Consider the following 27996-nt stretch of genomic DNA (forward strand, 5'->3'; position numbering starts at 1 on the left):
GCGGCTGACTGCCTCCAAGAAGGAGAGGAAAGGGACGCATTTTTAAACATCATCAGGGATGGTAAAGATGCGATGTGCGAGACCCTACAAACTGGCCTAGATTCTGCTGACAGTATCAGCAGGGCCATGGCGGCAAGTACCACAATCCGCAGGCATGCGTGGTTGAGGAAGTCTGGTTTTGCCTCTGACGTGCAGACCAGGCTTTTGAATATGCCCTTTGACGGTTCTACCCTCTTTGGAAAGAAGGCGGATGACAGTTTGGAGAAACTGCAAACGTCCAAGGCAGCAGCCAAGTCATTGGGAGCTGCTATCCGTCAGAATACCTTTCGTCCTTCGGGATCATCGTGGAGAGGACGGTCCTTTCGTTACTATTCCTCATATGGAAGGGGCAGGGGACGACCGGCTCAAAGAGGCCAAGGAAGATTTACCCGTGGTGGACGGGGTAGGGGAAAGAAAGCCGCACCCGCAGGAGCAGGAGCCACTTTACCTTCGGCAACTGCATCAGCCGCTTCAAAACCACTCTGAGGTCTCCCCTCACAGAACACCAGTAGGGGGCAGGTTAACTCACCATCTGACGGAATGGCAGGCTATTACGTCAGATGCTTGGGCTCTGGAGACAGTAGCCCAAGGTTACTGCCTGCCCTTCCTACATATCCCTCAGAGTCATCCACCGGGGAACAACCCTTTGAAGCTTCCAGATCCGCTCCTCTTGCAGGAGGTTTTAGACCTGCTAGAGAAAGGTGCCATAGAACTGGTACCTGTAGCGGAAAGGAACAAGGGTTGGTACTCCCCCTACTTCATAATACCGAAGAAGGACGGAGGACTGAGACCCATCTTAGACTTACGGGAATTGAACAAATTCCTCCGAAAGGACAAGTTCAAGATGGTGACTCTCTCTCAGATCCTTCAGGCCCTCCAGCTTCAGGACTGGTTGGTATCTCTAGACCTCCAGGACGCTTATTTCCATGTGCCGATCCATCCCAGGCACAGGAGATACCTGAGGTTCGCAATTGGCAGCTCTCATTATCAATTTCGAGTTCTGCCATTTGGGCTAACCTCCGCCCCGAGGGTCTTTACCAAGCTAATGTCGGGTGTGGCTGCAAGTCTAAGGAGGGAAGGGATTCATGTCTACCCTTACCTAGACGATTGGTTGATCAGAGCTGTATCTTCGGAACAGGCTCAGAGACAACTAGATTATGTTTGCCACTTCCTTCACAAGCTGGGCTTCTCCCTCAATTTAAAGAAGTCACAGATGATACCATCACAGAGACTCCAATTCATTGGAGCAGTCCTGGACACTTCCCTGGGAAAAGCCTTGCCACCAGAGGTGAGGGCTCGAGATATTCTGCAGATGGTCATCAGATTTCAGAATGCCCAATATCTCCCAGCCTACGACTTTCTGAGGTTGCTAGGCCTCATGGCATCCTGCATATTCCTCGTGCCGGAGGCTCGCCTGAGAATGAGATCCCTCCAGTGGGCACTGAGAACTCAGTGGTCACAGTTCTCAGGAAGGATGACAGATCTCCTTCGGATCCCGGTCAAAGTAGCCCGAGACCTTCAGTGGTGGGCCTGTCGGGAGAACATCCTGAAAGGAGAAATGTTTTGGCAACCATGGCCGGAGATAACAGTAGTCACGGATGCCTCACTCACGGGGTGGGGAGCTCACGCCAACGACTTGACCATCAGCGGTCGTTGGTCTCCATCGGAGTCCAGACTACATATCAACCTGTTGGAGCTGAGAGCCATCAGACTAGCGCTGAAGGCTTTTCTGCCGTCTGTACGGGGAAGAAACGTCCTAATAATGACGGACAATACAGTGGCCATGCACTACCTCAACAAAAGAGGAGGCGTAGGCTCACTACCACTGTGCAGAGAGGCGATGCAGCTCTGGTTTTGGGCAATTCAGGAAGGAATCTCTCTATCGGCAATTCACCTAGCCGGAGAGAAGAACTTGACAGCGGACGCTCTGAGCAGGCAGAGCACAGTCTCTCACGAGTGGGAGATAGCTCAGGAAGTCCTTCAAGAGATCTTCGCCCTTTGGGGAACCCCTCAAGTGGATCTGTTCGCCACCAGTATCAACAGGAAGTGCGACAGATTTTGCTCAAGGGAATTTCCCCCGAGAGGAGCTCTAGGAGATGCGTTCGTAGTGGACTGGGAGTTCCCACTTCTGTACGCGTTCCCTCCGGTCCCTGTCATTCCTCAAATGATCAGGAGGTTGAGAAGGTTTCGGAAGACCATGATCCTAATTGCCCCGGATTGGGCCAGGAGAACGTGGTACCCGGACCTTCTAGACATGTCCATCTGCCCTCCAATTCGACTGCCATACAGAGAGGATCTTCTCTCGCAGAAGGAAGGTCAGGTTCTCCATCCAGCCATCAAGACCCTCAACCTTCACGCTTGGTGTCTGAAAGGTTGAGGTACAAGGATTGGGACCTTCCGGATGAGGTTATGGAGGTGTTGCTTTCGGCCAGAAGGCCGGCAACTAAAACTCTATACCGCTGCCGTTGGAACAAATTTTGCAGCTGGTGCAGAGAAAAGAATATTGAACCCTTTTCTTGTGGTACACCTATGGTGTTGTCATTCTTACTTTACCTGGCTAATTCAGGCCTACAGGTTGGCACAATTAAGGGCTATCTCGCAGCGCTATCAATCTTTAAGCGCACTGCAGAGGAGCCTTCATACTTCAAAATTCCATTGGTAATACAATACCTAAAAGGATTAACTAATGTTTATCCCCCGAAACCTTTTCAAGTTCCCTTATGGGATTTAAACCTAATTTTAAACTTCCTAAAGGGTGCCCCTTTTGAACCACTACACTCTTGTTCATTGAAGCTTCTCACCCTCAAAACTGTTTTGCTAATAGCATTGACATCTGCTAGAAGGGTTAGCGAGTTGCAAGCCTTATCGTGTAAACCTCCACATACAATCTTTTACAAGGACAAAGTTGTTCTTCAGGTGAAGCCTAACTTCCTCCCGAAGGTAGTCTCGGAGTTTCACATCACTCAGAAGATTATATTACCTTCTTTCTACCCTCCTCCTCATCCGGGGAAGGAGGAAGAGAGACTGCACAGGCTGGACCCTAAGCGAGCCTTGAGCTTCTATATCAGCAGATTGGCTAAGATCAGACAAGCAGACCAACTCTTTGTAGGTTATGCAGGACATAAGTTGGGCCTTCCAATAACAAAACAAACCATCTCCAGATGGATTATTTTAGCCATTCTGGAGTGCTACAAATTGGCAGGAAAGGAGCCTCCTCAAAATCTAAGGGCTCATTCTACCAGGGGTATCGCAACATCCTCAGCCCTTCAAAGAGGGGTGCCAATTCGAGATATATGTGCGGCTGCCACATGGTCGTCCGCACATACATTTACCAAATTCTATAGCCTGGATTCCTCCTCTAGTCAAGAAACTAGATTCGGCAAGGCTGTGTTACACTCTGTCCATTCTGGAAGGGTAACATAACTTTTATTACTCCCGCCTCCAGTCACAATACCACTGCTATGGGAGTCTATCTAAGATAAGGAATACGTCGGAGGACACAATCCCTTCGAAGAACTAGTTACTCTTACCTTGTAACGTTCTTTCGATGGGATGTTCCTCCGACGTATTCCTTATCGACCCTCCCATCCATCCCCGCAGTATGACTTCCTGTGGGTTTGCAGCCTATGCTCCTTCAAGGTGATTAGTCTAATCCAAAAACATTACTGGGGACTACAAAACGGAACTGAGCAACGGACGCTGCGCGCGGCCTTTATAGGCAGGATGACGTCGACGTCGGCACGGAGGCCGTCGAGGGTCATCGACTCGGCGATCATCGACGCGCAGCGCCCTCTGGCGAAAAAATTTTCCGAGGCCAGCAAAGCTGAAGGATTTCTATCTAAGATATCTAAGATAAGGAATACGTCGGAGGAACATCCCATCGAAAGAACGTTACAAGGTAAGAGTAACTAGTTCTTCTCTGATGAATCTAACAATGCAATTGACGATATTCCATCTGAACAGTCTGTTTAGCAAGGTATCAATTTTCTTTGCGTCTCTCCTTGCCCCTGACTTGCAAATGGCAGTAAATGCTGATTGGTTGCAGATAACGAGATGGAAGTTACTGCAGGCCATAAATGCCACTGAGAAAGGGTTCAATGCGATTAAGGAAGAGCGGAGAGCGATCAGATGACCTGGTGGGCAGAGGTTCAGAAGGCCAGCCTAGTTCCTTGGAACAGGGTAACCTTCTGGACAAGCTAGACCAATCAAGGTAGAATTGGCGGCAGTCAAGACTAGGTCTCAGGAGGGGTGAGGGTGACTGAAAGACCTCAATGAGCACACAGTGTAAAGGACACTTACACACACACACCGGTGAGGGAGTGATTTGTGTGTGTGTATATGTATGTATATATATATTTCTGAGGCTTGTGGAATCTGCTTAGATCACATGCTGTGCATAGGCCGACATCTAGTGGAAGCTGCAGAGTATTAGTTTGTTTTTCGAAACTCGAAAATGGGCGTCGACACAGGGCGTGCCAGTAATACTATCCCTAGTGTGACGTCCCCTGTACCCATGATCCCTCACGCGTCTAGGACCCTCAGATTGTTTTTTTCCCACCATACTGGTCGGAAGCATTTTGCAGAGTTCCTGGCACTAAGCCATAATTTTGCAAAATATTGATAATTTTACCCCTTTCTCCTCCCCAACGTTGAGATACCGAATTTCTACACTCGACGCCGGATCGGAGAGGATTTCGACCGTCGACTACACGACGGATTTGGGCCTCGAGGCTTCCGTCTTGGCCCGGGCCTGGGCCGCTGGCCAAGGCCCTGCAAGTAGGGAGAGTGGGGGGTGATCATACTCTACACTCTTGTAATATATAGATACACTTGTATATTCCTACATTTACCAGCCCGCTGCCACAAGGTGCGTATGGAGGGTACCCCTTTCCAATTCTGCCCCAAGTGCAATCGCAAATACCCTTGGGTCGACAGGCACGCCACGTGCAACCTCTGCTTGCCGAGGGACCACCCCGAGGCAAATTGCAGAGCCTGTAGTAGGTTTAAGCCTAAAACACTTAAGGACCATTCAATCAAGCATTGGGCCCACCACGCCAGGCGTCAAGAGGCCATGGCAGCGGAGGGCGCCTGCAGCGACGCCGTACTTTCGGACGGCGAGGGCTTTATGGCGTCGAAAGACAGCCGCGCGCAAGTCCCCGACCTCGGGTCGACTGGCAGGCCGGCTATGGGGAACACCCCCGGCGACACGAGCGCTTCCCATGACTCTCACAAAGCACACAAAGTCCAACCGAGACTCGACGCGCACGTCGAGTTCTCGGAAAGAGGCACGTAGAGAACGGTCTGAATCGGTGTCCTCTGGGCGCTCTCGATCGCCGCACGACGCTAGGCAAGCATCCACTATTGCCAAGAGTGCCTCGCTCCCTAAGGTCATGGAAGCTCGATCGTTGGAAGACGAAGCTGAATTCCACCCTCGGGCCGCACTCCAGAGTCGGCGCCCGCAGACCGTATTACTACAGATCCCGACCACCTACCTCCACGCTCGAAGGATAGGGTCAAGACCCCCGAACCTCGACACCAGGCGTCGAAAAGCTCAGAGGGCTCTAAAACACACGGGGAAACACTCCTCCAGTCATGGGGAGGGAAACAGCAAAGGAAGCAGTCTCTACCCACTTCCAAGCCCGTAGAACACTCCACTCCTCAAAAACAGAAAGACAAGTCCAGGTCTTCTAATAACACCAAAACCCCTGCACAGGCTACCAAGTCTAGTCAGGTTAAATTTGAAAAACGCCCAGAAAAGGTCATTCCCAGTTCCAGAGAATGGACCAGTGTTGACATAGATAGGGTAATGTCAAGAATGTCATCTTTGGCAGATTTTTATGCAAAAAAACCCAGAGCACTTTCTTGCTTATACTCCCGACGAGTCGGCACCCTCTGGCTCTAAGGATCCTATACCTCCAAGTACAAGGTCCCACTTTGAGACATCAACAGGGTCCTCGGACCCCTTCTACGTCCAGCCCTACTCATTACCAGAGAGAGACCTCCTTTGTTGAGGATCCAGATTTGGGCATGGTGGAGGAACAAACTGGGACAGGCTACTATGGGGACGATGAGGATCAAGATGAGGAGGAGGAAGACCCCTACAGGGTAGACTCCCCAGTAGGAAGAGAGGCCCGGGTTACCGACTCCCCTGTCGATAACCAGCCGCTCCTGAATGAAGTGCTGTTTCGAGCAGCCGAACATTTCCACATCGACACCCAGGGTGCCCAGGAGGAAAGAGTTAGTGGGGGAGAGGAGGCCTGTTGCTCAGGCCATCCCTATCCTAAAATCTATTCAAAGAATAGACCCGTCACTCCTCAATCCTAACCTCACCAGAGCAGTGAACCCTAGGATTGAACATTTTTTTCAAGGCGGCCCAATCAGACCCACTATATATAAGGGGGCATCTGAAGCCGGACTCCCTGGTTGTTACCAACACCCATAAGAGGGCTGGAACACCCTTATCGTCCGAGGCTCCTCTCGACAAGGAGAGCAAAAGACTGTACGGGTTAGGCAGGAAAGTGGCCTCCACTTCCGCCTACCAGGCAAGGATTGTCAACTCCACCACCCTGTTGGCCAGCTACAACTGCCATCAGTGGGAAGAGGTCGCGGCACTCATAGACTCCGCACCAGAACCCTTAAAGAGCCAATTGGCACGAGTTTCAGCGGAGGGAAGAGCTGTGTCCGGTTGCATTTTAAAGGCAACCTTTGATGCCGCGGATAATGCCGGCAGATTAATAGCAGAAGGAACTGTTATTAAGAGACACGCTTGGCTACGCCAGTCTGGTTTCAAGGCTGAAACACAAGAGTCATTATTGGACAAACCGGTGGAGCCGGATCTGTTTGGTAAGGCGGTCGAGGACGCACTCAAGCATGCTAAGGAAGAGTATGAAACGCTCAAATCCCTAGGCCAGCTAACCACTAAACCCCCTAATCAGAGAGGGAATGGCAATTTTCGTCTCCCACGCGGCCAAAATTACCAGAGGTTCTAACTATTCCCAGGGGCAGGGTACACAGTGGAACAATAATAACCAGCAGTCTACCCAGGTTTACGGCAGGGGTAATAAGGGAGGACGTGGTAGAGGTAGAGGCAGCCCCAATAGAGGAGGCGGCACGCCTCCACCGAAACGGTGACGCTCCGTTCAGGGTCCCTTCTCGCGCAACCCCAGTAGGGGGACGCATTCCCAAATTCACCCAGGCTTGGGAAGGGATCACATCAGACAGATGGGTGCTGTCAACAGTATCCAAGGGGTACTGTATAGAACTACTACAGCGTCTCCGAGACCATCCTCCACGTCAAAAAATACATTCTTTGGAACACCAGAAGATCCTCCTAGAAGAGATCGTCAATCTGCTAGCAAAGGACGCGATAGAACTCGTCCCGGGACACCAGGTAAACAAGGGTATTTATTCAACTTACTTCCTTGTGCCAAAAAAAGATTTGACAATGTGCCCAGTATTGGACTTACGGCCTGCCAACAAGTATGTCAAGCCCCAAAAGTTTCGCATGACAACTCTCCAAGAGGTAATCCCCCTCCTAAAAAAGGGGATTACATGGCAACCTTGGATATGAAAGATGCCTATTTTCATATTTCCATGTTCCCAGCGCACAGAAAGTACTTGCGCATCAAGGTGGACAGTTGGCACTACCAGTTCAAGGTACTGCCCTTCGGGATAGCTTCGGCACCAAGAGTATTCACCAAGGTACTGGCGGTGGCGGCTGCACACCTACGCAGGGAGGCAATCCTGGTGTACTCTTATCTGGACGACTGGCTCATAACGGGGGAAACCCCAGTAATTTGCAGAACAAACATTCAAAGGACTATCGACCTCCTCCACGAGTTAGGTTTCTCAATCAACGAGAAAGTCAAGCCTGGTGCCAAGCACCTCCAAACAGTTCCTAGGAGCAATCCTAGATACTCAAGAGGGGTTGACCTTTCCTTCAGAGGAAAGAATTCGGAATATACTACTGCAAATTCCGCAATATCAGTCCGGTCACCAAATAACGGTACACAAAGCAATGCGTTTGCTGGGCATGATGGCGTCATGTATTTACCTGGTCCCCCACGCGCGCCTGCGCATGCCTCCCATGCAGGAATGGTTGGCGAAACAGTGGTCTCAGGCAAGTGGTCAGTGGGACGAGCTAGTGGTCGTTTTGCCAACACTGGTACAAAGCCTTCACTGGTGGACAAGAGAGAATCTTGCACAGGGGAAACCCTTTTACGATCCCGAAGTATAGGCAGTAGTCACTACCGATGCATGTCTGACGGGGTGGGGAGCTCACCATCTCCACCACACAGCTCAGGGTCTCTGGTGTCCCTCATTGGCCAAGAACCACATCAACCTGCTAGAGCTTCTGGCAGTATTCAGAGCGCTTCAAGCGTTCGAGCCCCACCTACTAAACCTGTCAGTGCAAATCCGGACGGACCGCACAACAGCCATGTTCTACCTGACCAAGCAAGGAGGGACTTGTTTGCCAAATCTGTCCAAGCTTGCCCAGAAAATCTGGATATGGGCACTCAGACGGAACATCTTCCTGTCATCACATGTTCCAGGGGAGCTCAATTCCCTAGTGGATGCTCTGAGCAGAGACTCCCTCCGAGAGGAACATGAATGGGTTCTACACAGAGAGGTCGTAGAAGATATCTTCTCTCAGAGGGGTTTCCCCACTATAGACTTATTCGCCACAAGCGAAAACAGACAATGCCCAGGATTTGCATCCAGGTTCCCCCAACCAGACTCCCAGGGGAATGCCCTGTGGATGAACTGGTCTGGGATGTTTGCGTACGCTTTTCCACCAACTCCTCATCAGGAAGGTGGTGAACAAGATGAACAGAGAGTCGATGACGCTCGTCCTAGTTGCTCCCATGTGGGCAAGACAACCGTAGTTCCCACACCTACGCAGGATGGCGGTGTGCGAGCCCATCAAACTTCCAGCCTGGTACAACCTACTGTCCCAGCACCAAGGTCAAACAGTGCATCAGCAACCCAACTCAATGAACCTGGCAGCATGGCTCCTGAGGTCATAGAGTTTGGACATCTCCATTTACCTCAGAGGTGTATGGACATCCTAAAGGAATCTAGGAAACCAAACACAAGGCACTGTTACTTTGACAAGTTACGGGGAAGACACCCGGCGGCAATAGCACAACATTCCCCCACACTAACCACACTCCCCACAGTGGTGCGAGCAAAGTCGCACGCTGAGAGTCGACAAAGGACAGATCCTCTGATCAGAAGTCCTCGGAGCGCCCCGTACGGCCGTCTCATGACAAGCCCGCTAAAACAAAGGAAGTCGGATTCAAAACACCCCCGCCCGGCCTTGTGGTGTCAAAGCGCTGCGCAAGCCATCCCTGCAGTCGACTCTACCTACACCCAGGGACAAAGCCAGGGAGTCAGAATTGACCAGTTCTGCTGATGAACAGACGCCCTAGGCCCCTACCTCAACCCCGATCTCCAAAAAAGTTTCCTCTAAAAGCAGGGATCATAAAGAAAATCACATGTCCAGCTCCTCTAAGGATAAGGACTCTGGCTAGGAGACACAGACCTAGAGAGCAGTTATCCACCCCAGAACCTGTGGTTATTTCTGCCCAAGACACCTATGAGGAACATGATCAAGTAGAGCAGCCTGGTCCTATCTGTGTAGATGAGGAAGTGCTATTTGAGGAGGAGCTATATCGCACCTCTACCCCTGCCTATCCAGGGGTTATCCCCAGTTCCGCCTTATGGTCCACAACACATATTGAGTCATGAGTCGTAGGACTTGTTTGGCTAATCTTTTCGATGAACATCCACATGTTCTCTCAATTCTTGCCAACACTCCTCCCACTAACCAGGCGTCTGGCTCAAACACAAGAGACACAGCCTCTCAGTCCCAAATACCGGCGTTCCCCCAGTGGAACTGTCCATGGAGCCAGTTCCCAAAACTCCCCGCCTCATCGGCCCTGTACGACCTGGATGCAGGGGGTGATGTACACATGGATGAGGATGACGCTTATTATGACTACGTCGATGAGTATGACGCCGGGGGGGGGGGGTGGACTATCAGGATCAAGATGACACGGAGTCTGTAGTTTTTGCAATGGACTCTCAGCTCCCGCAAGACCCTCATTTACCCGACTCCCCTGTGGACAACCAGCCCCTGTTCAATGATATACTCCTAAGGGCTGCAGAGCAATGTGCAGAAAATATCTTGGGCGACAACCTGCAGCCCAATTTATTCCCCTGCTTAAGTCAGTCCAAAGAAGGATTCAGCCTTCCTTAGAAAGGCCTAATGAAACCAGGGCGGTAAACCCTAGAATTGAGAAGCTCTTCCGCCCAGCACCTTCCAACCCTTTATATATAAGGGGCCAACTTCGGGCGGACTCTTTGGTAGTCACCACTACCAGGAAGAGAGCTGGTACTCCCTTGGCATCCTCCGGACCACAAGAACAAAAAACTGTATGCCATGGGTAGAAAGATGGCGTCATCAGCAGCATACAAGCGTGGATAGCAAATAATTCCACCTTACTATCCAGCTACGACTGCACCAAATGGGATGAGGTGACGGCCCTGGAAGAGTAAGCACCAGAGCCACTTAAATCCAAACTCTCCCTTCTGGCTGCCGAAGGCAGAGCTACAGCTGCCGTTTTCTGAAAAACAACTTTGACACAGCGGATAACGCTGGCCGCGTTGTTGCGGAAGCCACCATTTTAAAACGCCATGCCTAGCTTAGACAGTCGGGTTTAAATTGTAAACTCAAGCTACCTAACTCAACATGCATGTTGAGCAGAATGTGTAAAGCAGGTGTAAAGCAGTTGAGGACGCTCCAAAGTCCGCCAAGAAAGAATGAGACACTAAAAAGCCTTGGCCAACTGACAAACCAGGCCAACGAGGTGGCAATAGTCGCTTTCAGGCTCAAAATACAGAGGCACCAGATATAATCGGAGCCAAGGTTCCTCATGGAACACCAACCAACAAGCTACACAGGGTTACCACAGAGGTCAGCGCAGGGGTCGCAGAAAAGGAAGAGGTTCCCCCACCAGAGGTGGAGGGACACCCTCCAAGCAATGATGCCCTGCTACAGGTCCCCTCCCCAGTCGGGGGAGGAATATCTTTTTTTTTTTTTTTTCCTCCCATGCATGGGAGGGTTATAACATCGGACAAGAGTGGGTGCTATTGACGGTGACAGGAGGTTACTGTATAGGAACTCCAGGGAAGACCAGCAACCTCCCACCGCGCCAGAAAAAAACCATCACAGGAAGAACTCATCCTGCTGGAGGAAGTCCAAGCTCTACTCCTCAAGGGCGCCATCGAAGTCGTACCGTACAAGGTAAACCAGGGTTTTTATTCAACGTACTTCCTTGTTCCAAAGAAAGATCTGACCTTACACCCGGTACTAGACATGCGCCCTGCAAACAAGTTTGTCAAGCCACAAAAATTTTGCATAACGCTACAAGTAATCGCTCTGTTGAAACGGGGGGGATTACATGGCAACATTGAACATGAAAGATGCTTACTTTCATATTTCAATGTTCCCAGCGCACAGAAGATTCTTGCAGTTCAAAGTAGCAGACCAGCACTACCAGTTCAAGGTGTTGCCCTTTGGGATAGCCTCGGCTCCAAGGATGTTCACCAAGGTACTGGCGGTGGTAGCAGCGTACCTACACAGGGAGTCAATCCCAGTGTACCCTTACCTGGACAACTGGCTGATCACGGGAGATAACTACCATCTCTGCAAAGTAAACACCCAAAGGACAATAGACCTTCTCTTCCAATTGGGCTTCTCGATAAACGAGAAAAAGTCAAGTTTGATACCAAACACATCAAAACAGTTCCTAGGAGCTGTATTGGATACAAGGACCTGCTTCGCCTATCCATCCATGGAGAGAGTACAAAATATGCTTCGGCAAATACCCCAGTACAAAGCCGGTCTCCAGATAAGCGTACGCAAAGCAATGCGTCTGCTAGGTATGATGGCATTGTGCATTTACCTAGTCCCCCACGCGCGCCTGCGACCAATGCAGGAATGGTTGGCGAAACAATGGTCTCAGGCAAGTGGTCAGTGGGACGATCTTGTGGTTGTTTCGCCAACACTGGTTCAGAACTTATGCTGGTGGTCAAGGGAAAATCTACTCCAGGGGAAACCCTTCCACGAACCGGAAGCACAAGCAGTCGTCACAACGGAGGCGTCCCTTTCCGGGTGGAGGGGCCCACTACCTTCACCACACAGCATGTGGTCATAAGTGACTGCACAGAAACACATAAACGTACTGGAGTTATTGGCAGTCCTCAAGACCGTACATGCCTTTGAAGAACACCTGATGAACCTGACAGTACAAGTCCTAACCGTCAGCACACTGCAATGTGCTATGTCAACAAGCAGGGAGGTACACACTCCAAATCTGTCCAAGCTGACACAGAAAATATGGAAGTGGGCACTCAAAGGAGGGATGTCCCTGTCCTCCCAACATGTTCCAGGGGTACTGCAGACTCTAGCGGACTCTCAGCAGAGACCCTCTACCAGAAGAGCACGAGTGGCAACTACACACAGACGTCGTAGACCACATCTTCTCTTTGAGGATACCCCTCTCTAGACTTGTTCGCTACAAAAGAAAATAAGCAATGCCCTGACTTCGCATCCCGGTTCCCCCAGCCACACTCCAAGGGGAACACCCTATGGATGAACTGGTCAGGGATATTTGCTTACACTTCCTCCTCCCCCCACACCCCCCTTCCAAATCAGCAGGATAGTGAACAAAATACACAGAACAGATGACACTCCTCCTAATTGCTCCTATATGGGCGAGACGACCATGGTATCCACATCTGCGCAAGCTGGTGATGTGCTATCCCATCAAGCTCCCGTACCAGGTCAACCTGTTGACTCAACACGGGGGATCAACGTTACACCCACAGCTCCACTCTTTGAACTTGGCAGCATGGCTCCTGAAGTCCTAGAGTTCGGACACCTTAATCTTCCACAACAGTGTATGGACATCCTAAAGAAAGCACGGAAACCAAACACCAGACACTATTTCCACAAGTGGAAGAGCTTTGTCATTTGGTGCAAATCTAAACGGATCAACCCCATAGTGTACGCCATCACACATTACTTACATGCTCCACCTATTGGATTCCGATTTTGTCTTTACCTCTCAAAGTCCTTCTAGCAGCTTTATCAGCTTACACCACCTTTCAAATAAAAATCTCGTGGAGGAAAGTGCTAGTCATTAAAGCTTTCATGGAGGGAGTGAAAAGAATACATCCTCCAGTCTGTAACCCTCCCCCCCCCCCCCCCCTTCCCCAACCTGGTTGGGATTTAAACGTAGTACTAGCAAAACTCATGGGACCACCTTTCGAGCCTTTGCAACAGGTTACCCTTGGACATTACCTATAAAACTGCCTTCTTATTGGCTATCACTTCCATAAGTCGGCGAGATCCAAGCCTTGTCAGTGCAGGACCCCTTCTTTGTCATCCATAAAGACAAATTGGTTTTACGGACTTGCCCTAGGTTTGCACCTAAATTTATTTCCAAGTTTCACGTAAACCAGTCTATTGAGCTCCCGGTCTTCTTTCAAAAGCCAACTAGCTCGGCTGAGGTCAAACTCCACACACTAGATGAGTGTGGTTCTCTACTGCGTAGATGGAACAAACCACTTAGGAACTGTTTGTCTCCATGGATACAGGCAGACAAGGAGAGCGCGTTCCAAAGAGCAACCTCCAAATGGATAGTCAACTGTATACAGTTATACTATTCATTATCAAACAAGACACTGCCTTGTACACCTAGAGCCCACTCCACACGGGGCACTGGGGCTACGTTAGCTTTTCTTGCAAACGTACCATTAGATGACATTTGCAAAGCAGCTACATGGAGCTCAGTTCACACCTTCACTCAGCACTACTGCATTGACACACATTCCAAAACAGATACAGGTGGGACAAGCTCTTCTAAAACATCTATTTGGCGCTACTCCTTCTCACAACTCACCACCTTCTCATAACACTGCTCGCTAATCTATGCATAGCATGTGATCTAAGCAGATTACACAAGCAACAGAAGGAATACATTACTCGCCATAATCCGTATTTCTGGTGCTTGTTTCTGCTTAGATTCACATGCGCCCACCCATCCTCCCCTGAGAGAAGGCGCATAGATGTTACCTGAGTTTTTTTTATACATCTGCTTGCATACTCTGTACTCGCGCTCATGCTACCTCATGTCAGAAAAAAATACAATCTGAGGGACCTACACGTGTGAGGGATCATGGGTACAGGGGACATCACAATAGGGATAGTATTACTGGCACAGCCCTTTTCGACATCCATTTCTGAGTTTCGAAAAACAACTAATACTTTGCAGCTTCCACTAGATGTCGGCCTATGCATGGCTTGTGATCTAAGCATAGCATGTGAATCTAAGCAGATATAATCGTATTTCTGGTGCTTGTATCTGCTTAAACTCACATGCTATGCTTAGATCACATGCCATGCATTTCCTAATTGAAAGGCAGTCCAGTCACTAAGAAGAGGCGATCCTATTGCTCACATGTACTTGTAATGCTGGCACACATGGAAGTACAAATGGGCGAAGGGTCTCTTGTTGGGTCTGTAGCAGCTCAGGAAGGTGGGTGAGGTGGTGCAGAATAGGTTCCCACTATTCGTGGAGGGTCTCCCAGAGATGACAGAACAGGTTCCAGGAGTTGGGAATAGTTGGATGGCTCAGGCTATCTGTGGAAAGGAGAGGGGCCCTCATGGGCCACTCGTGCGTAAAGATGGATGGATGGATGGATGGATGGATGCTCTGCAGCTCTGAGACACAAAGTTACAGGTTTGATTACCAAATCTTACAGTGGCGATGTGTATATCCTGGTGGATGGATCAGGCCAGTTTCACTGTAGCAGGCTTCACGGCACAGAGGGGCACAGCTGCAAGGCACCTGCAAAGTTCATCACCACTGCTGGGCGACACGGTAACCACAGGTTTGGGTGCCCTCTCTTTACTCCAGAACTGGGAACGCCAAGTGTACGAAATTCGGTGCGAGTGCCGTGAACACACAGCATGCGATGTACCAAGTTTCAAGGGCCTCCTCGAAACGGCGGCATTATCAGAACAAAGGTCCTGCGCAAGCTGGTCAGCCCATGGGTTGGCCCAGGGACAATTCCGAGAAGGCATACTTGCAGGGTTTGATGAAGGTGCCGGGATTAGTTGGTCCCACTATTCCAGTGGGTTGATGCGTCTTCGCAGACATTCTAGTTCGATCAGAAGCAGAGGGGTCCAGCGGGAAGACAGGGGGCTCAGGGTGCCAAACCTTCCAGCAGGTCACCAGCAGTTCCTCGACTCTGTTTCTTAATTTCAGTCAACTTGGATACTATCCTGTCTTTCAATGAGGGAGATTGACCTGGTATGCATGTTAGGAGCCTTCTTATCCAGAATCTCCTTCGCGCCAAAATGAAGCGGACCCAATTGGGGGATTTGGGGGGGGCGGGGGGGAAATCTGCTCACATACAGGCACAACATACTTGGACCAATCACAGACCACAGTGGTCCCAGGCATTCACAGCACACCAGACTCTCTGGCACCCAGGATGTGTATTGGAACTAGACAGTCCAACCCACATCCTGGAAGCAGACACGAGGCATGCAGAAGCCCGCGAAAGTTTGGCATTTTGCGGACAATGCATGCCAAAATGAGGACTGACCCGGGTCGGCTCGACCTGGGGAAGGTGAAGGGGTAAGATGGCCAAAGGACAAGACAAAGAACCTTGTTGCATGGCCATTTTGGAGCCAGGCCACCTATTCGTGCCACACGCAGTAAACGCGGTTTACCTGGCTGGAAAGGGTTAAAATTATATGAAAAGAGAAGTGCCATCAGCCCTGTCCAAGGCACAACTGCACTTCTAAAGAATCCTTTCAGGGTGTCTAGGGCCTTTAGAATGACAGGAAGACCCAAGTGCACTGTACTGTAAGGTACATTGTGCACTTGCAACATGTTGCAAAAAAGATGCAACATTGGCAAGGACTAAGGGAAACAAAGACTCCCAGTACTGACTGTTATGGGGAAACTGGCATGCTTTTAAAGACAAAGTGAGCAAAAAGCCCAGAGGAGTGCAGCAGAAGGCTGTGCTCTACTGGCAAAGTCAGACTAAGGTGTAAAACAGAAGCAAAAAGTGGGAGGTACACAACTGTGGGGGAAAACTTCACATAAATGGGAATCTTTCCTGACACTTTCCAAAATAGGTATGTCCTCGACCTCCTCGCTGCCATGGAGAGTGGTGCATGTGCAAACATTGGCTGAAGCTGTTGCACATTTATACCCACACATGATGAGCAGAATGGGATCTTGACGGAAGCAATAACTTCCCTGCAAACTTTTCACACAGGAATGGTCCAGGAAACTAGTAAAGCTGAAGACTAGGACTGATTTACGATTCTGTTCTCTTGGGTGCCTGCCTGGCTAGGTAACTCATTCAAAATAATAGCAGTTCTGGTATTGATACCAACAAGTCTGTGTCCTGCAAATAATATTAGCACAGTGTAGGAAAACTGGAAAAAAAGGTTGTAGAGCAGCACATGGTTACAGTGATATTGGGTCAAGATAATGTTGTAGACATCCACACCCAAACGGATGAACCGCATCAAATGCACGTCATCGAAAGACCTTTTGAACCCTCAGGCACCAGTTTTCAAGCACCCTTTCGATACTGACAATTATACCCAACACTGGGACGATTGTGAGCGAGGTGGGGATTGCTGCTTCATGACAGTTGGGCCAGAAGAGTACGTAGAACAAGGAGGTAGTTTGAGGGGTGTAAAGTATGCATGCCTAAATATGGGTGCGACTGGATGAAGGAGAAGGAAGGTGTGGTCAATACATTATCATTGGCAAATTCACTTTTTGGTGATTGTCCTCAAGATCACAGGGCCTTTTACAAGCGCTTGTGCCTGTGAGCCTGCACCTCAGAGCCTATTCAGGCGCGGGTTTGCTCATCCACAGTGCCAGACTTGATGGGAGGGGTGGGGGGGGGCAGAATTAACATTACAGAATGAAACCACCCACCCACTCTTTTAAATATTCTGAAAATGTCAAGACCTTGTTCACAGTACTTCATTTTGCTGGGAACTACAGATGGCCTGCATCGTCTTATGTACTTCTGTTTGCTGCCCTCACTTATTTTTCCTTCGTCCTGAGGAGGGCTGGGCCCATTTTTTGATTAAATGTTGACCCTCCTATCAGCCCGACCTCGTTCTTGAGGCGAATATATATAAACCCACAGGTTATTTATTTTTATTTCATTTGTATAGCACACGTACAACCTAGAGGCATTGAGGCGCTTTTACAGGTACAAGTCAAGTAGTCCTGCTTAGTCATACAATCCTGTTTTTGTCAAGTAAAAACAAGGCTAGCATATGTGCAAATACAACTGTAACATAGTTACATTAATCAAGTGGCATTATCCAAGTTAAACATACAGTGTAGTGTTGTAATAGAGTTAATTATCTGACAAGTAGGTGCATTGGTGGGCGAGGGGAGTTATGGGTGTGGAGAAGAGCTGAATTTTGAGATTTATAAAATATCCAGTAGGATTTCCCAGCCCTCAAGGCAGGTGGAGATGGAGGGGGGGTGTGGGTGGCGGTAGTTAGTTTCGCAGAAAGGTAAGGGAAGTTTGAGCATCCAGCTTTGCATTTCTTTACTTTGGGCACGATTAGTCGACCTGCGTAGGGGCTCCTAGTGGGTCTTGAGGAGTGAGCTTTGGTGATTCTTTTGGGGAGGTATGGAGGTGCTGTATTGGAGAGGTACTTGTGGGTAATGGATAGTGTTTTGAAGGTGATGCGCTCCTGTATGGGAAGCCAGTGCGCTTTTCTAGCTTTGCAGATGTGGTCTCTTTTCAGGATATTGAGGGCTGCTCTCAGGCCGGTTTTTTGGATGACTTGAAGTTTGTGGTTATTTCCAGAGGAGGTGCCTGTGAATAAGGCATTGCAGTAGTCTATCTTGAAACCAATGATGGCACCGCCAATGGTAAGGCAGTTATTTTTGGTGAGGAAGACCTTTCAAAACAGTCTGGTTAGTTACTATTCAGTAGACCGGGGTCCCCATTGGAGTAGATTACACTTCACAGCACAGTGTACATTTCAAACACTGTTTTCATATGTTTGTATTTGTTGCCTTCATTTTGTCTATTTGAAATTGTTTCTACTTTTTGGTTTTGTTTAAATGTTGGTCACTTGATGTTTGCGCAATGATGGGTTGATTTGGTTGCTTAAACATGCTGTTACTACCTGGATGGCTACTCCTGGTTCATTTTTGCATTCCTTAATTGTTTGTAACACTGATTTGATATTGGTGTTTTTCCGTTAAACCATTTGTTATTAAAATAATTCCATTAAACACTTTTTTCATACCTTATTGTATATTTGTTGGGCTCGCCCACTGCCTTTATTCATATTTATGAATGTCTCAAACACTTTTTTTAAATATTGTTTGCATTACGCTTGTGCTCTCAGGCATCGCGTTTTCCTTTGCAATGGTAGTCAATAAATTTACCAGATGGGGAGTGTGATAATGGAGATGAGTTGCACCTGGGTCTGGCCATGCCCCTTTACCCGTACATGAGCATGTGAACATGAGCCGAGAACATTTCAGTAAACCACCAATGGTTGTGCAGCCGCCATGAAGAGTAGAATTGGTTGTGCGAGACAAGTAGTGTGCATTTACAGAAGTAGGGAAAGGTTGCAGAATGCCCAGACTGGGTTATACAAGTAGTATACAGATGGGCAGGTAGGGAGAGGTACACGGGCAGGGAATAATTAAATGGCAGCATGCAAAAGAGACAAAACACTAACATGATGGACTTGGACCAAACCCTACAAGGCCTCAATTCTGAAATACTGCACCCTGAGATAAAATTGCTCAACACAAAATTCCAGGCCTCACGATCTGTAAGTAGCCCAAGCATAAACGTCAGTGTGCCGAGAGGAGTGCTGCTTACACGCTAAAAATACAACAGATCATGTTTCTCGGGGCACACAGCATGCAATTATTAAAGCTAATTAGTTTTAGATGGTAGCAGTGAGAAATCGATATATTCTTGAATGCCAGATGCAAGTAGCTACCGTGCCAATTGATCCCATAAATCAATTGGCACGATAAACACTGTAAAGTAGTTGTTTTTCTTCACAACTGTTCTTCTTGATAAGCTTATGGACACATATGCCACTAGTGCCTTTGAAACACCTACATGTACAACGAGCAGTCTTTGCATTAATGACAGACCCACAAAACTCAAGCACTTGCCAACCAGTCACTAAGCGATCAGGTATTGTGATACTGTTTAGCCAGAACACAGTGCCAGCTTTAGTTTACTAGTCCCCATTTTCTGTTGATCGCCGTACTGCCTTGCTCTGAAGTTGATGCTAGATTTTAACAGGCATTCAACAAAATTAGGAAAGGACTTCACTTATGCTAACGGGTGTTCTAGGGCTACACTACAGCTACAAGGATGATGCACGCTCCCCCATTTCGAATGGATTGTGTCCTCCCACTGAGGGCGCTGTGTGCTGTCGAGTCGATGTCCCTCGAGGGCCTCAGTTCGACTGACGTCATCAGTATAAATAGTGCACGCAGCGCCCGCTGGCTTCAGTTCCGTTTTTCCGAGCTAATGCTTAGAGGAATAACGCAGCGCTTCGGTTCTTCTGTGAACTACGATAGTTTGGCATCTGGCTTCCTGAACTCATAGCACCTATGCAGTACCTAACTGGCATTTCAGCAAACCACTCCAAAACCCTTCTTCGTCCCCACAGCACCACACCAAAGGGTGTTAGGCTGACAAAATGCCCATGGAAGTCATAGAAACTCAAAGCTACATGGCCGTGCAATACAGACGGTTCTCCAGTAAACAGTGGGGCAAGTGGCCAACGCGGTCTGTGTTCAGGAGGCGGGCGAGGGGGTAAAAACAGCGTGCTTCAGTGAATTTTTTGAGAAGCTCTTGGCCGTTTCCTGTGTTGGATTCTGCTTATCCTTTTTTCTTGGCCACTCATTGGTGTCTCGCCGGTCTCATGGACCCGAAAACTTTCCTGTGTTGGGGTGCCATTTTGTCACCCTCTGCTTTCCTCTGGCCGATTACTGAGTATTTTTCTGTGCCTTTCTGCCTCCCCATCTCTTCAGATTGGATCTTTGGCAACAGATATGGCACCACACAGTGGACGGCTACGATCACAGAATTGGTTGAGTTGCTTTGTGATACCGCTTTAAAAAAACTAATTAAAAAAAGTTCTGAAAAGGATGCTGGTTTGCTCTATAGACTGCTCCCTTGATGAATTTGGACCAGTTTGCCACAGTGACATCTGACTAGGAACGTTATGGGAACCTTGGTGCTTCATACTTTGGAACTTTTGGAACATTGTTTCTAGTACTAGTCGCTCCTTGCCGACCAAGGAACGTTGTAGATCTAGGAAAGATTCCCTTGACCCTCACTCTTGCCAACTGGTAGGCAAGTTGCTTTCTTCTGGAACATGTCAAGGGGCTTCTCCCCAGACCTCGGCCATTAAGGAAGGACGTATTCTCTAAGTGCTTGTCATTTGCGAAGCTTTAGTGAATGCTCATCACTACTTGCTGTACTTTTGGAACTACTGGAGGGGTAATCCAATTTGGCTGTCCTGAGATTCCCCCCCCCACCTTTTTGTACCCATCGGCGACCACTTGTGTTTCAGTTCCTTTGCCCTGTGGTTATTTGGGGGCGAGTGAGGGCAATTTACAGGTACTTCTGGCTTTCTGGAAACTACTTTTTTACAGTCTACCATCAGCAGCTGCTCACAAGATCTCTAGGCTGACAGATCAGAACGGTCACCTCGAGCAGCACAGATTTTCTCAACATTTCAAACCACCTTTCTCAGCGTCGCCTCTCACAAGCACATACAACTGGCATTCTAAGTTTTTCATTCATTGGTACGTTCCATAGCGCTTTTTATTCTTTTCAAAATACTTTTATTCACTCTTCACCCAAAAGCCCCCCCCCCCCCCCCCCCCCCCCGGTCCCCTCGGCCACCATGATGGCTTTTTATTTTATATGTGGGCTACTCGTTGTGATGAGAAAGCAAAGCAAGGCAAAACTTCTGCTTGTGGTTAAATGTCCTAATTTCTGAAAATGCCAATGAGGAAATTGGGAACAAAGGGATGAAATCTGGCTAATGGTCAAGCTAGGAGCCTTTTTAGGCAATAAGCCCAGAGCCTGCAGGCCATTACCGCATAAGGTAATGCCCCTGGGGCCCATAGTACGCTCGGGCCATAACAAATGCCCAGGGGCCTTACCTTATGCAGTAATGGGCCGCAGGTGAGGGACTTATTGTCATAGTACCACAGCAAGTTAGACCTGGGTACTAAAGGCATTTTTCTTTCTATTCCAAAATGCTCCGGTGTTTCGGAACAGAAACAAATAAAAAAAAAATCTACGGACGTGGCTTGCGACAAAGCGGGATGGACTAATAGCATGTGAGCTCGCCCGACGGAGCTCATCAAGTGCATTCATTATGGCCATAATGTGTAATTTTAACTTAACTTCTGCCTTGCACTGATTTTCTTGACTGGGGCATCTCCCAGTATCATGTTTTCCAACCTCGGTGTGACATCAATGTGTCTGCACTTCAACCCTTGTCTAAGGTGGCAGTGATAGCGTGAAGGCCTGACAGCTGACAGAAACGCATAATGGAGTACGGCAGCTGGATTGATTGCCAGACTGAACTTTGGTGAGCTCATTTACCTTTGCTGTATATTACTTTGTTACTGACCACCTTGCTTACCCTCAGCACTCCTCAGCTGCTCTACCGAACCCCCTTAGGGAACTCGCAGCCTGAGGCATTACAAGTGTTCATGGTTGTATTTACTTGCTTTGGCCTGCTCGCTACTGACACCCAGTGACTTATACTGGTAATACCTATTGGAATGTATTCGCTTAATTTTTTATATTTTTTATTTTACTGCTCTTGCCTAGTTAGTGTAATTAGATTTTCCATGACACCAGATATGGCGGACCACAATTATTCCAGTTCCTCAATAGATCTCACTTCCATCAATAAAGGTATGGAAAACATTTTAATTGAGCTCTCCACTATTCAGTCATCCATTTCACTTTTAGACTCCAGATCCTTAACTCTACAGAATGACTGGAATGGTTTCAAAAATTTAATTAAAACAATCAATTTAAGATTAACTGAAGTTGGGGAGCATGTGTCTTTTACTGAAGATAAAATGGAGGGTCTCGACCTCATGCAGCATAAACTTCTCAATAGAGTCGGAGATTTCCAATTTAGATGATAGAATGTATGGAGTAGCAGAACATTCAGAGCAGAATGACCCCATTAAATTTTTAAGAGTGGCTTCCTAAACCTTTGAATATCCCATTCTCTCCTCCTCTCGAATTTCCAAGGGCACACAGAATTAAACTTTTACCAGCAACAGTGTATCCCCAAGACCACTCATTGCCTGTGTGCTACGTCATCAACAAGCACAACAAATCCTCCTAGCAGCCAAAAGATGATCTCCTCTAACCTTCCAAGGAAATAAAATATTTATCCCTCCAGATTTCTCAAACCACCCAGACAAAAAGGTTTTTGGACGCGAGACTTTCTTTGAAGTCTCTGGACATTAAATATGGCCTACTGGAACCCGCAAGAATGCTTTTATACCACCTCGTGGCATCACAAGAGTACTCGGATCCTGATGAATTGTATGCTGTGTTGGGCAAGATTGTATGCAGTACCCCTTGGGTGCAATACAACAACCCTGACTTCCTGGCAATAGGAAACCAACCTTTAGTATAAGTCTACTACACAGGTTGTTAGTGTGGTGGAGTAGCCAGGCTTATCTCGAAAGGAGTCAATGTCAGCTGTAGGAGTTACAGAGATTCAAAGTGTCAAGTATTCAAATAAATTCTTAAACGCAAGGTTTCTTGATTTAAACAATTATTAATTTAACAGTCAGTTTGAATAAGCCTTCAGAAGGGAGCAATATAAAGCAACACACAAATACACTTAAACACTCTTAGTTTTCTAAATCAGCAAATACCCATTTGGGACGGCCCACACACTACCTACACCCTCAGGTGACTTCAATAGTTAGGGTGCTGGTGGACATTAATATATCACTGTTGCATTTAGAATATTATTGAGTATCAAAGAAAAGAGGTTTCAGAATAAGACAAGTGTTCACACAATTATTCTTAATCGGTTAAGTACTTTCAACCCGCCCCCCCGCCCTCCCCCCTCCTCCCAATGCAAAGTCAGTTAGCTCTTTCCTAGAAGGAAGGCAAAACACAGAGGAGAGGAGTAATTCAGGGAGCCAGGCCAGCCAATGTTAAGTCAGCAACAGTCAAGGTGAACTGAAGCACTTCTTGCTTGTAATTAAGTCTTGCACAAGTCTTTGTAGAATAAGAAGAAATCAAAGTAGGGTCACACGCTGATTAGGCTTGTAAGGTAAAGAAGCTGTTAGCAACTCTACAGCTGCAAATAAGAGAAGTATCCAACGAGGACAAGTGAGGTTACACAACAAGAGGTAAGTTCTCTTAGACTGTACGGTACCTTTTTTAGGTTGAAGAAAAGTGCAGCAGATGGCTTCTGTTCCTGTGCAGATCCTGGTGTTCCTGGGCCTCAGTCGTGGGGACAAAAGGGGGGGACTTCTGGGGACTCCTGCACTGCAATGGAACGGTCACTGACCGCAACCGGCAATCGTCAAACAAGTGGCATTTCAGTGTTTCAGCTCCTTGCATCTATCGCAAATAGCAACACTGCGGTTCTTGGTTGTCGAGATGGGCTTTCCTTGCGTCTGGCGTCCAGCACTCATAACAAAGCATTGGCACAGTGGTAGTACTTCCAACTACAGTGGATGAGGTAGTGAGTTCTAGGGAGGTGTCTGGACTGCTCAGGAGCAACGTGCTCGCCTTGGAAGCAAGACAACACTGAGCAACACAGGTTTGATCCCTGGGTCCGTGCTTAGAAACCTCTGGGTATTAAGTGCGTTATAAATATCATATGATATATATCACTCTGTTGAGGTGGCTCATGCCCAGTCAGTCGATCTTCCTGGAGCTCTTGGCCAGCTTAAAAGCAACGCACACGATCTGATGTTCCTCTCCCTGGCTATACGGTTCCAGCAGCGACGGCAGTGGAAATTCAACCAGCTTTGAGAGGATGTCCAGGTGGCTTACTTTGGAGTTGATTGGTCCCACCAACTCAAAGGGAGAAGTCCTTGCAGGGCTTCTCTGTCGATACGAATTTGGAGCTTCAGCACAGCAGCAGGGCTTCACTGGGCAGCCCAACGGTCCAGGAGTTGTAGCCAGCGTCTCTTCCAAGTTCTTTTTTGGATTCCTTCATCCATTGGTCGACTCTGCCTTCCAAGCCAAAAAGCCTTGCCTTTTTATGCAGGTTTCTCTCATTCATTCCAGCCTAGCTGTCGGTCACCCAGCAGGGTGGCTGTCATTGACGGACAGCCAGCCGGCCAATCACCTAGGAGTGCATCCCTGTCTCCTAGGAGACTAAGCACAGGGAGTTTCGGGCACCTCCCTCGCTTCCTGCCCCCGGCAGACACCCTGGAGCCAGAGGCGGGCTACACTTGTGAATCCTGCCAAAGGCAAAACGGACCAAGGGACACCTAGTTTGAGGTGCAGATTAAACCTCAAGGACCTTTCCACAAAGAAATGGCGAAAAAAAGACTACCAGGGCCATTTTGACAAAAATGGCACCCTTGGGTGCTTTACTGCAGCTGTAAACGCGGCCCGCGGTAAAAGCACACCACGGTAGTTAAAGGTAAACCACTGCCACCAAACCTTCATCGAGGAAAGGGTAACATAAAAATGCGCACCTAGCGGAAGTACCTCTTGGTTTATAGTCAAAATCTCGAATTAAAATCTCGGAAAAAAAAGCACGAAATAAAAATCTCGGAAAAAAAAATATCATTTTTTTTTTCAATGCGTTTTTTTTCAAAATGGGGGGTTTCCCCCCAACCCCCTTTTTTCATTTTTTTTTTTATTTTACCCCTTTTTTTACTTACCTGACCCCAAAAACACATATAAATAAATAAAAAAATTCTATTTTTTTTCGAGATTTTTAATTTGTGCTTTTTGTAATTCCAGATTTTATTTTCAGTATTTTGACCGACCACCGTACCTCTTTGCCTCAGATGCTGCTTCCCTGCTGGGAGACGTCTGTCCATTATTTGTGAAATCCCATGGTACTCTTGACTTCATTTGTGGACGTTGAGTGGACTAATCCATTAGCAAGTAAACTGTGCTGATTATATTTTTTGTTTTTTCATCTAGAGTCACTTAAAGCCCATTTTTGGCTTCCTTGCCATCATTAAACCATAAGCCACGCACATTGCAACGTAAGGCTTTAAAAACAGCTTCCTGCGCGCACTGAGCGGAAGTACCTCTTTGCCTGTTCGTCGTAGAGTAGAGGCAATGGGGTGCTCCATCGGTCCTCCGGCTCCAGTGTCATGAGCCCAATGATTGGCTGCACGCTAAAAACTGACATGCCGTTCCAGGACATCGAACCAGTGTCGGTAAGTGAGAGGTCTGTGTTGGCTTCCGCGGTGCGAAAGAGAGCATTAAGCTATTCGTGTTGTACGCCAACTGGACGTATTTTAAACAATCTGTCAATGCAATTAAGAACACAGGCATTCGCGCGTTCTGCAAAGATGTGCATTCAACGCACATGTTTACAACTTTGGAGCCGACAGAGGACGGATTTAAAAATAATGGAGAAATGTTGTCCAATATAATTGGGCCACTGAGCATACAATTGCGAGTGTGGAGTCCAAAAGCCAATTCGACTGTGCACTCAAATGCCGAAGCCTCATAATGTTCAAACCTCTGCTCTGGCAGTGAAGCAGAGTACAGATGTATCTCCTAATGTTGAAATTAGCATGGGTAATGCTTCGCTGTCGGTAGTATGATCTTGAACATGATTCCACCAACAGCAAAAATAGTTCAGTCTGCCATTTCGTTGGAATCCTCTCGGAATGATGTTGCTGTGATTGATTCAGATCCTAATGGCTCTGGTTTGTCGGCTCGACCACTACCCGACAACCTGTCAGATTCACCTGTGATTGCTCCTGATGTTAGTCATTGTAGCTCTGATTTAAATGTCTTTTATGCACCCAACACCTTGCTGACCTGAGGTCTTAACAAATAATGTAAGTATATCTACCCAAGTAGTGGCAACTGACAAACTATTCGAGGGAACATTGCAAGCCATGAACCTGGCAATTCAATCGTTGGGCAAATTATTTGAAACACTAGATAATAAGTTAAGCAATCAGGCTGCTTGTTTGGATAAAATTGGTCTCTGGCAAAATACTGTTGGACTGAATTTGAATTCTAAAGTGAGCGCATTGAGTATTAAAGATAATTCAAAAGTAACATTGGTCTCCATCTCTTGCCAAACATTACCTGAAATTCCTTGTAAATCAGTTCAAACCGACAATGGTGTTCCGGCAATATCGATTTGGACCGCTATGCCGATCCCATTAATTGACGGGGATCTATGTCACCATGGCAGATAGTAATCTGACTACGGGGGGAGTGACAGATTTGAGTAGGACTTGATCTGCTGATCCCGTTTATAAAAAGGTATATACCATATTCACACCAAATATGCCGAAAAAATCCAAAAATATGCTTTCTAGGACACTGCCTAAAAATCAGAAATCGGTTGTTCTTCTGGCTCGGTATCCAAGCATTTTTTTTAAGTCCATCAGGTTACCCGAGAAAAGTGCAATGATGGCCTCACAGGCTGTCAAGAAAAAATACCTGCAGAACTCTCAAGCCAATAATGTCTAAATCTCGCAATTCCGCATATGCATTTGATTACCCTCCCTTGGACGAATTGGTAATGGAGGTTACTAAGCGCGATATTGCGAACATCAAGCATACTAAGGGAAGTTCAATAACTAAGTGCAAAAATGTATCAAGCATTGAATGAACTAACGTACGAAATGAGAACTTGGTGGAAATTCGTAAAGCTGTTGATGCTTACATGGCAGAGCATCGGTTACCTGTGCCGCTAGACTCTTGTATTCGCTATGGCCATTTACGATCAGCAGACCCATTAAGTGGAATTAAGACCTCCCAAGTTGAGAGACCCGTTTCTAAATCGGCAGACTCGTAATCTGTGGCGAAATTTAGTGAAACTCTGCCAGTTTATTAGCTGCACCAGAGCAAGATCGGGCCCCAACCCCCCCAACATTGACACCAGATATCTGTGCCCCACAAGCTTCTGGTGGTACTTCATCGCACATGGGTAATAGCACACCTGTTTTGTGTGATATTTCAGCTGAGTTAATGCGACTAGTTGAGACTGCGTTGGCAAATACCAAGGAGAAAGGCACCCCAATAAAGAAAATCGTGGTGCAAAATCTCTCAAAACTGGTTTGTTTAAAGTTGCAGTCTCGCAAAAGACCTGCATTATACTTGTTAGTGTTGGCCTGTAGACCTTCCCCTTGTATGCAATACGATCTCAACCGAAGGTCTGTGATGGCCATATTTTCTGATGTAGCACAGTTGGAAGATATCAACTCATCTGATATTTAACTCGTTGAATTCACGGATGACAGTCGTTCTAATTCTGGGAGGCTGTGGATGAATTCTCCTGTAGTACAGAACGTTATCTGGTCATCCAAAGATCTCTTACATAAGATGGGTTTTGTACTTTCAGTGGAGTTGATTCCTCCGATAGACTACTTATTATAACAAAGTACAGCCTCCCAATCAATTGAAAATTGCTTACAGCAGAAAGGAACAAAGCGCAGTTAAACTTCAAGCAATGTCAGTACGAGTGTATGAACTATAAAACAATAACTAGACACTCTGAGTTGCAAAGATGACCTATCCCTCTTATGATGGAATACAATGGGTGTTCAAACACTTGCTTAACAATGATAGAAGTCACATTGGCAAATTTGAAATAGTCTTGCTACAGGAGACTTGGTT

At 47.6% G+C, this 27996-nt stretch overlaps 1 protein-coding gene across 2 annotated transcripts in view; it reads left to right on the plus strand.

Annotated features, from left to right (window-relative positions):
* Window positions 1-27996, plus strand: part of GTF2A2 (general transcription factor IIA subunit 2) — a 273573-nt gene that overhangs the window by 229432 nt on the left and 16145 nt on the right. The window contains exon 5 of one of the 2 annotated variants that reach the window (XR_011279783.1): window positions 21675-21760. The exons of the other annotated variant lie outside the window; for it this stretch is intronic. The gene's annotated coding sequence lies outside the window, so the exon portion shown is untranslated. The remainder of the gene's footprint in view (window positions 1-21674; window positions 21761-27996) is intronic. 2 annotated transcript variants of the gene reach the window in all.

Source organism: Ambystoma mexicanum, chromosome 11 (genome assembly GCF_040938575.1).
Source record: "Ambystoma mexicanum isolate Mex_15411 chromosome 11, UKY_AmexF1_1, whole genome shotgun sequence".
NCBI classification, from domain to species: Eukaryota; Metazoa; Chordata; class Amphibia; order Caudata; family Ambystomatidae; genus Ambystoma; species Ambystoma mexicanum.